The sequence below is a fragment of the Miscanthus floridulus genome, chromosome 15, assembly GCF_019320115.1.
Source record: "Miscanthus floridulus cultivar M001 chromosome 15, ASM1932011v1, whole genome shotgun sequence".
In the NCBI taxonomy this organism is placed as follows: Eukaryota; Viridiplantae; Streptophyta; class Magnoliopsida; order Poales; family Poaceae; genus Miscanthus; species Miscanthus floridulus.
Window position 1 is genome coordinate 46,902,892 of NC_089594.1, and position 8,204 is coordinate 46,911,095.

At 38.9% G+C, this 8,204-nt stretch overlaps 1 non-coding gene across 1 annotated transcript; it reads left to right on the forward strand.

Moving 5' to 3' along the window:
* Positions 1–6,809: 6,809 nt before the first annotated feature.
* LOC136509809 (small nucleolar RNA R71) lies at positions 6,810–6,915 on the forward strand. The gene has a single exon (XR_010772548.1). It is a non-coding gene; the product is annotated as a small nucleolar RNA R71 (small nucleolar RNA).
* The last annotated feature ends 1,289 nt before the right edge of the window (positions 6,916–8,204 follow it).

Here is an 8,204-nt window from a genome sequence, read left to right on the forward strand (position 1 = left end):
GAAGCAAGTAACTGCCCTACATCTAGTTGCTACTTGTTTGTATTATGATCTTATCGAATAGCGAGATGGCGATTACAAGATGGCTATGTCTATGAGAGTTTTGATGAATACAATAGAGGGTATTGCTAGCTATTTATATTTGAGGCCTACTTGCCCTACAAGCAACATAGTCGTGCCTTAGTTAGAGTGTTGGTGTGATCTTGAGATATCCTTCCCTGAATGGGCGCGTCATCAGTCTTCGGGTCTTCTTCGGTACGGATTCAGTAGCTAGCATATTTGGTAGTCGGGATTCCTAGGAGTATGGCATCATCTGTAGCCCCCAAGCTTGTCTACCAATTGAGACTCTACAACTTTCCCATACTCGGGTCTTCCAAAGGTTTTCGAAGTCGGGGTTTGTTGAGGAGGTCCGAACTCGCACCTATGATCGGGAGGTTGGTCAGGTAGAAGTTGTAGAGTCTTATTGTTGGGTCATGAGCTATTAATTAAAAAATGCCATACCTTGGAGTCATCTTGTCTTGTCAACACGATCTCTGCTCAAAGTTAGGTGGTGGTTGTCAGGCACTCGAGTGGCCACACCGGCTTGACTTCCAAAAATTATGTGTGGCTTCAGATTAATGAGTCATTTTAGTACGTGGATGACGATTGGCTTGCCCCCATTTACCTTGGCCTTGGCTTTTATAAGTAGGCATCTGAGTGCAAGGTTTTCATCCAATTTGTGTCTCCACACTTGCAATCATGAGGACAAAAGCCCCGCTTGCTGCCGCAAGATCCCTCGCCTGCTATTTGGGGATTTGCTATGGCAGTCTGCTGAGGCCTCGCCTCCATCGTATCCTCTGATGCCATCATCTATGGCTTCAACATCACCCGCTACTCCTTCATCAACTCCACTCTCGGTCCTAGCGCTCCCTTAGGGGGTGGCCATGATCATGAAGGGGCTAATGGAGGCCTCGGCAAGCGCCAAGGAGATCACCGTCGGGGCCTTGGAGGTGCCAGGGCCCAATGCGCCACCAAATGAGGTGGTGGAGCTTTTCAACGATAAGTCGGAGGGTTTGATCACCTCCATCACTGCCAGCGTTAGTGCCTCAGACGCCGGCTGTTGGTATTTATTAATATGTCACTTGTTTTAGTAGTCACCTATTGTTGTTGACATTTTTTAACATCACTTTACTAAGTTGTCATCCATAGTGATGGTGCCAGAAATGCTTATTGATACTACCTAGTGCAACTTCTAGAATGACACTAAGAAGTACTTTGCTATCTCATGTGACTAGATAGAATGTATATATAAAAGGATCTGCAAGCGCACAGATAATATACCATTGTAGCACTTTACCCGAGAGTATTCCAGGTATTGTTATTTATATTTTACCACAGGGAAGGACGGGTAGTTAGAATATATTGATAACTTATACACATGATGGAGAAATAAACCAAAACCAAACTCCTACTCACTACAGGGGTAAGTGAAGAGATAAAAGTATATGAATTGTAAGTAATAACTAATTATTGATCGCTCAGAGTACTCCTTTCTATGTCATTAGCATGGCTAAGTAGAATATTAGAGGAATAATTCCTAAGTCATTCTTAATTATAAGTCAAAGCATACGTTGATTAGTGCAATTACACTTAGCAATCATGGTTAAGATCAACTTCATCTCTACACTTAGCTATATGAACTTATGTTTAAACATAATGCTAATCTAACTATACTAAGCATATAATCAAAGTAGGCGATGAACATGATAACTAGGAATATGATTAATATGAGAATCAATGTCATAACAATTGCAGCAAACATATAAAAGTAATGAGAGATACAAAAGAGAGGGGGTACAAAGACTATACCAAGCCACACTCTTGATAAGATCGGGAATGCAAGCGAAGCTTGCCTCCCTCGAGACCTAGCCTAGCTATCTATGCCCTAGAATATGGTGGAGCTCTGAGGATGATTAGAGTTTTTGTCTTCTCAAAGGACTTGATTAGGGTTTCGATGCCTTAGGGGGGGTGGCAAAGGCTGGTATATATAGGCCAGAGCATCAATCCTGAGCCCTCGGATCAAACCAACTTGAATGGATGGTGTAGATGCAACCTAGGAGGTGGTGGAGAACTGACATAACAAGGCAGAGCCTGATGGTGGGCTAGGGGGACCGACCAGTTTGTAGGTGGGGCCGACCGGCCCCACCTGGTGGCCTCTCACCCTCCACAGCAGTGTGGTGCCCTCTAGTGTCCTCTGGAACCTTCTAGAGTTGTTTGTGCCATGATTAAGCATGATTAATTCTGACATATAGGTCCACCTTGCTGATTTTATGGATAAACCCTACAGAAAATATAGTTTCACCAAAACTCATGGAATTTGTTAGTTTAAACCCCTAAACCTTTGTTGATGATTACTTTCATGCCCTTACACAAGTTATGTTGATGGTTTATAATGTTTGTTATCTACCGTCAACAAACTCCCCCAAGCTTAACTTTTGCTCGTCCCTGAACAAAGCTAAACTCAGCAAATGGATCAGGAGTTGCTTCAATATTTTCACTCCTCAAAAGTACACATGCATTCAAACAAGAATTCTCCTCTGGATTAGAATAAACCAATCTAACTTTCAAACTTACCCATATTACCTTCAACCATGGGGCTTCTTAGCCTTCACTTGGGTCTTGAGCAATTGAAAGACAGAATAATCACATCAAGCACTATGTCTCAAGTTCTTTGCTCAACTGTTATTTCAGACTTTTATGGGTTTTGAAAATAAAACTCAAAGCTTCCATTGTATGACACTCTCAAATCTCTTAGTAAATGTGGTATTTGGGGATTGTCATCAAGGCAGTAATGATGTTATGCCTTTCTTCATACAACTAAGGCTTATGTGGCTTCATAGGAGTAGGAATAGCATAAAAGAGCATACTTGCAATACATATATTATAAAGTCAAACCTCAGATCCAAAGAGAGTTAAGTCATACAATCAAATTAAGATGTGCATGTGTGTGGATGTATGGTGGATATATATTTGGTGGCTAACCTAATTCTACTATGTTCCTTGAAAACTTATCTCTCTTTTGAAACTTGGAAACAACTTTACAAGAAAACATGGGCTATCTTATTCATCTCTTTTTTTCAGGCGAGCATCTGAGTACCCATTGTTTTAGATACCTCGGACACTTGTCCATTTTTTCTTAACTATTTTTTTTTCCTTTTTTCATGAATAACTTTTGCATAGTGCCATGCTTCTTTTCTACAACAAACTTTTGAGAGATAGCAACAAGAACTTAGAGCATATATTTGGTGGATATCCTATCAAGCATATTTTTGGTGTTCACTCCCAGTGTAGGAGTAAAATATTTTTGGGTGGATCTAGATGGAATGGCATGGTTTTGCGCCTACCCCCAATGTTTGAGTAGTGCATATGTGGGTGGTGTGTACATAATCTTGATTTTAAGAGCATGACAAACCTCTCATAAGGGTCAACAAAGCTTGACTAAGCTCAATGCAAACAACCAACATATATGAGTGGAAGTTTTTCTATTCTAAACATCATATAAGTTTTTCTATTCTAAACATCATACAAGAACTCATCATGAAGCATTTTTATGTTTTTCAAAAGATAAATATCTAGAACTTTAGTATCACTTGGAACAAGATAAAAAATAGCTTAGACCTTCTCATATCATATCCATCAATTACCTAGACTTAGATCAAGCATATGCTACCCACGAGTTTCAAGTTCAGAGTAAATTCTGATATAAAAATAGTCTTATCCAAAACTCAGGAGAATTCAAGGCTGAAACTAGGTACTTGAAAGGAATTACAATGGAGCAACTATTCATTATTTCCATTCAAGATATTATCTTCAGAGTCTATTTATTCATTCAGCTCTTAAAACAAAAATCAAACTTAAAGGAAACACACACTTTTTATTTTGTTTTTAGATCACACCTTACTAATATATATATATATATATATATATATATATATATATATATATATATATATATATATAACATGAGGATAGATTTTTATTTATTTGTTTTTAATTGTGCATTTATTTTTTTTCTTTTAACTAGTATATAGCAAACTTTGAAATAGTAAAATAAAAGGGAAAGAAATACTTATCTAGATACATGGGGGATACTCTTCCCCTAAGCTGAATGTTGTTGTGGTCGAATGTTGAAGTTAAGTGATCCTTCTCATAGTAGATTTGCTAGATGATGTCCTTCTCGTCCAGGAGTGGAGCAAGATGAAGATGACCAGGTGAACTCAGTCTTGATCTCATGTACATCATTCTGCAAAATACCAACAAGAACACCAAAACTTGTGGAACGGATTTAGATGAGGGGCTAGCGGTCAGCCATCCTGAGATTAGTTGTTCTTGAGGTTTAGAAATATTTTTGGATTGGTAGCATTTTAGCAAGATGTCTTTCTAATATATTTTTTTTGGATTTTCTGCAGTATGTAATATAACTAGATGTATGCATGATATTTTTACTTTTCTGCCATCATAGTAAATATTCATGGGGGTTTTTACACACTGTAGAATTATTCACATGGGGCTTAGCATTTTATAATGCAATAATGAAATTTTTATTTTATTTTTATAAGTGCAAAGAAAATGCAGAAAAGTAAATATGCTAAAGTGGAAACAATTCATGCAATGCTAAAAAGTAAATATGGATAACTACCAATTTTACCTCCTAGAGAGGGTTTGGAATTTTAAGTCCTCCGGACAGGACTTTTCTCTAGTCTTGTTCATTCCTTGGGTGCATCTGTCAGTCTCGGAGATGGAGACCTTGACAGTTGCACCTCTTGTGATGGTGACTCTGATGATGCTACCTTTTCTTTCCACACCTACTTGGTCTGTGGGCTTGACTTAGGTGGAGTAGGTTCATCTTTCACAGCTTCTTCATATTCCTCCCATTCATTCTTTGGGGATTGATTCTTCTAGCGTTGGGATGAGCGGCATCTCCTTCTGGAGCGGGTCTTCTTTAGCTATTCATAAGTGGTATAACTATTGAAATAGCGGCATACCTTTTCTCTAGGGAATTGGAAGTGGACTTATCCAGATCCAATGTAGATGATTGCATTGGTAGTGTTGAGGAATGGTCTTCTATGGATGATGGGTGTATCAACTTCTTCTTCACCCATGTCCAGAACCATGAAGTCAACAGGGGCATATTGATCATGTATTCTTACTATGACATCCTTTGCTATTCCCTCTAGAAATCAAATTGATTAATCCACCATCTGTAATTGCATATATGTAGGGAACAAAGGTTCATCACCAAATAAGTATTCATGCATTACCTTAGACATTATATTGACACCCGACCCAATGTCGTAGAAGGTCTTATGGAATATTCTTTGTCCAATGGAACACTCGATGGTTGGCACACCAGGATCGTCCTTCTTGGTAAGGTATGGTGAAGCAAGGAGGTGGTCGTACTCCGATCAGAGTGTGTTGATCATATTGACTGACTGTTCTTGTGGCTGCTTGGCCTTGTTCTTCTTTCTTCTTTGATTGTTCTTCTTCTTGCTTACTGTTGTCTCTTCGGGTGAGTACAATGTTTGTGGATGACCTGGAGATTACAAGATGCGATTCTTGAAATAAAACTTCTCCTTTTTGTCCTTGATTATGAAATAGATCTTGGCACTATCCACATAGATGATGGATTTTGCGGTGCTTAGGAAAGGTCAGCCTAAGATAATGGGTGCCCTTAGATCTCCACCTATTTCCAAAACCACAAAGTTTATGGGTGTGTATGATTGTCCCACTTGTACACAGATGTCTTCAAGAATTCCCTTGGGGTAGCAAAGGGACTGATCTGCAAGCTACAAATGCATGTTTATGTACAACAAAGTATCTCCATTAATTTTATCAGAGATTACCTTATGCATGATGTTGACACTTGCTCTGAAGTCACAAATAGCTTCTTGGAATATGTGAGGTCCAATAGCTATGGGGATGATAGGTCTTCCTGGATCATCTTTCTTTTCACTGCAAGGAATAGTCTATCCATCCTCCAGCTAATGGTTGTATGCTAGTAGTATGCTGCATTGTGAATATCGACAAGATTTGCAGTTTTAAGATCTTCCAGTTGCCCCTAGAATCTTACCTTTGTCGGTTGGAGGAACAGCGGCCGCCTAGTTGAGCTATTTGTGATTCTATTATTTTATTAAAGCTATGCTAGTTCTTAATTGCAGAGGAGAAGCTACCCATTCTATTATTTATGTTATCTAAGATTCTATCATTAGAAGCTAGTTTTCTAGATAAGCCCTCCTTTATTTTAGGTTGGCTAGAAATTAACTCTCTCAAGGGTGGTTGATTATTGAAATTATTATTACCTTGATAGTTACCTTGGTAATTACCTTAGTAGTTTGGTCTTTGTTGCTAATTCCATCCTTGATTCTGTTGAGGCCGAAAGTAGTTGTTGTTGACAAAGTTCACATCCTCATGGGTTTTAGGGCAGTTGTTGCTTGAGTGGCCAATGTTTCCACACTCTTTACATGTCATGTGGGAATCATGAAATTGCATGACTTCTTACTTCTCATTAGCTTGGTCTTCGAGCTTCTTCATTAGCAGATCGATCTTGGCAGATAGCATATCTACCTCCTTGAGTTGATGCATACCTCTACCTCTCTTGTAGGTCTGAAGACGTTCTTCATTCCAACCTTGGTTGGAGGCCATCTTCTCTACTAGAGCTGTTGCACCTAGGATTGTGAGTGACTAGGAATGCACCTCCAGTAGCATCATCCATATTCTCATGGGTGCTATTGGTCAACCCATGGTAGAAAATATGCATGAGTAGCCAATTATCCATCCCATGATGAGGACATTCTGATATATAATCTTGAAAGAGTTCCCATGCCTCCAGGATAGATTCATCATGTTGCTGCTGATAGCTTGAAATTCTTCCACGCGGATCATTGGTCTTGCTTGTGGGAAAGAACTTCACTAGAAGGCAGTGGAGCAGTTATCCCATGTAGTATTTCTATCTTTGTTGGCGTAGAACCATTGCTTCGCCTTCCCTAAGAGTGAGAGTGGGAAGAGGCAAAGTAGTATGTCATCTTTGGAAACTCCCTTGATGGTGAAAGTGCTAGCAGATCTCTAGGAAGTGTTGGAGGTGAGCACTTGCACCTTCATGTGCCTTTCCACAAAACTAGGCTAGCTTGCACCATGTAGATGAGAGCTGGTTTGAGCTCAAATCCATTGTCTCCAACGTTGACTATTGGTGTAGTACGGATGTTTGCCGTAGTTGGAGTAGAGAATTCATGGAGAGTCTTGTCAGCCATGGCTTCAAAAACTAGTGTTAAGCTACGCCTTATCTGGTTGTCTTCCGAATTTGAAGCTATGAATTTCTTGAGTTTGGCTCTAGTTCTCCTGATTAATGCTTCTAGATCTTCAACATAGTTTGCCGGAAGGTCAAAACCGATCATACATTACCCTACATAAGATACAAAAGTAGATAGAACAAGGGTAAGCCTGTTTGAGCAGAGGTCAATGGTTTATCTTGATCACAACAATAAGTACAAGTTTATCAATATTTCCTTACTGCCTAGCTACCTTCCTTGGCAACAGCGTTAGAAATGCTTGTTGGTATTTATTAACTTGTCACTTGTTCTAGTAGTCACCTATTGTTATTGACACTTCTTAACATCACTTTACTAAGTTATCATCCATAGCGATGGTGCCAGAAATGCTTATTGATACTACCTGGTGCCACTTCTAGAATGACACTAAGAAGTACTTTGCTATCTCATGTGACTAGATAGAATGTATACATAAATAAAAGGATCTACAAGCGCACAGATAATATACCATTGTAGCACTTCACTTAGGAGTATTCCAGGTATTGTTGTTTATATTTTACCATAGGGGAGGATGAGCAGTTGGAATATATTGATAACTTATATACATGATGGAGAAATAAACCATAACCAAACTTCTACTCATAACAGGGGTAAGTCAAGAGATAAAAGTATATGAATGGTATGTAATAACTAATCATTGATCACTCAGAGTAGTCCTTTCTATGGCATTAGCATGGCTAAGTAGAATATTAGAGGAATAATTCCTAAGTCATTCTTAATTATAAGTCAAAGCATACATTGATTAGTGCAATTACACCTAGCAATCATGGTTAAGATCAACTTCATATCTACACATAAGGGATATTACTAAGGAAGATTAAGAATAGAGCTTGTATTCCTTTG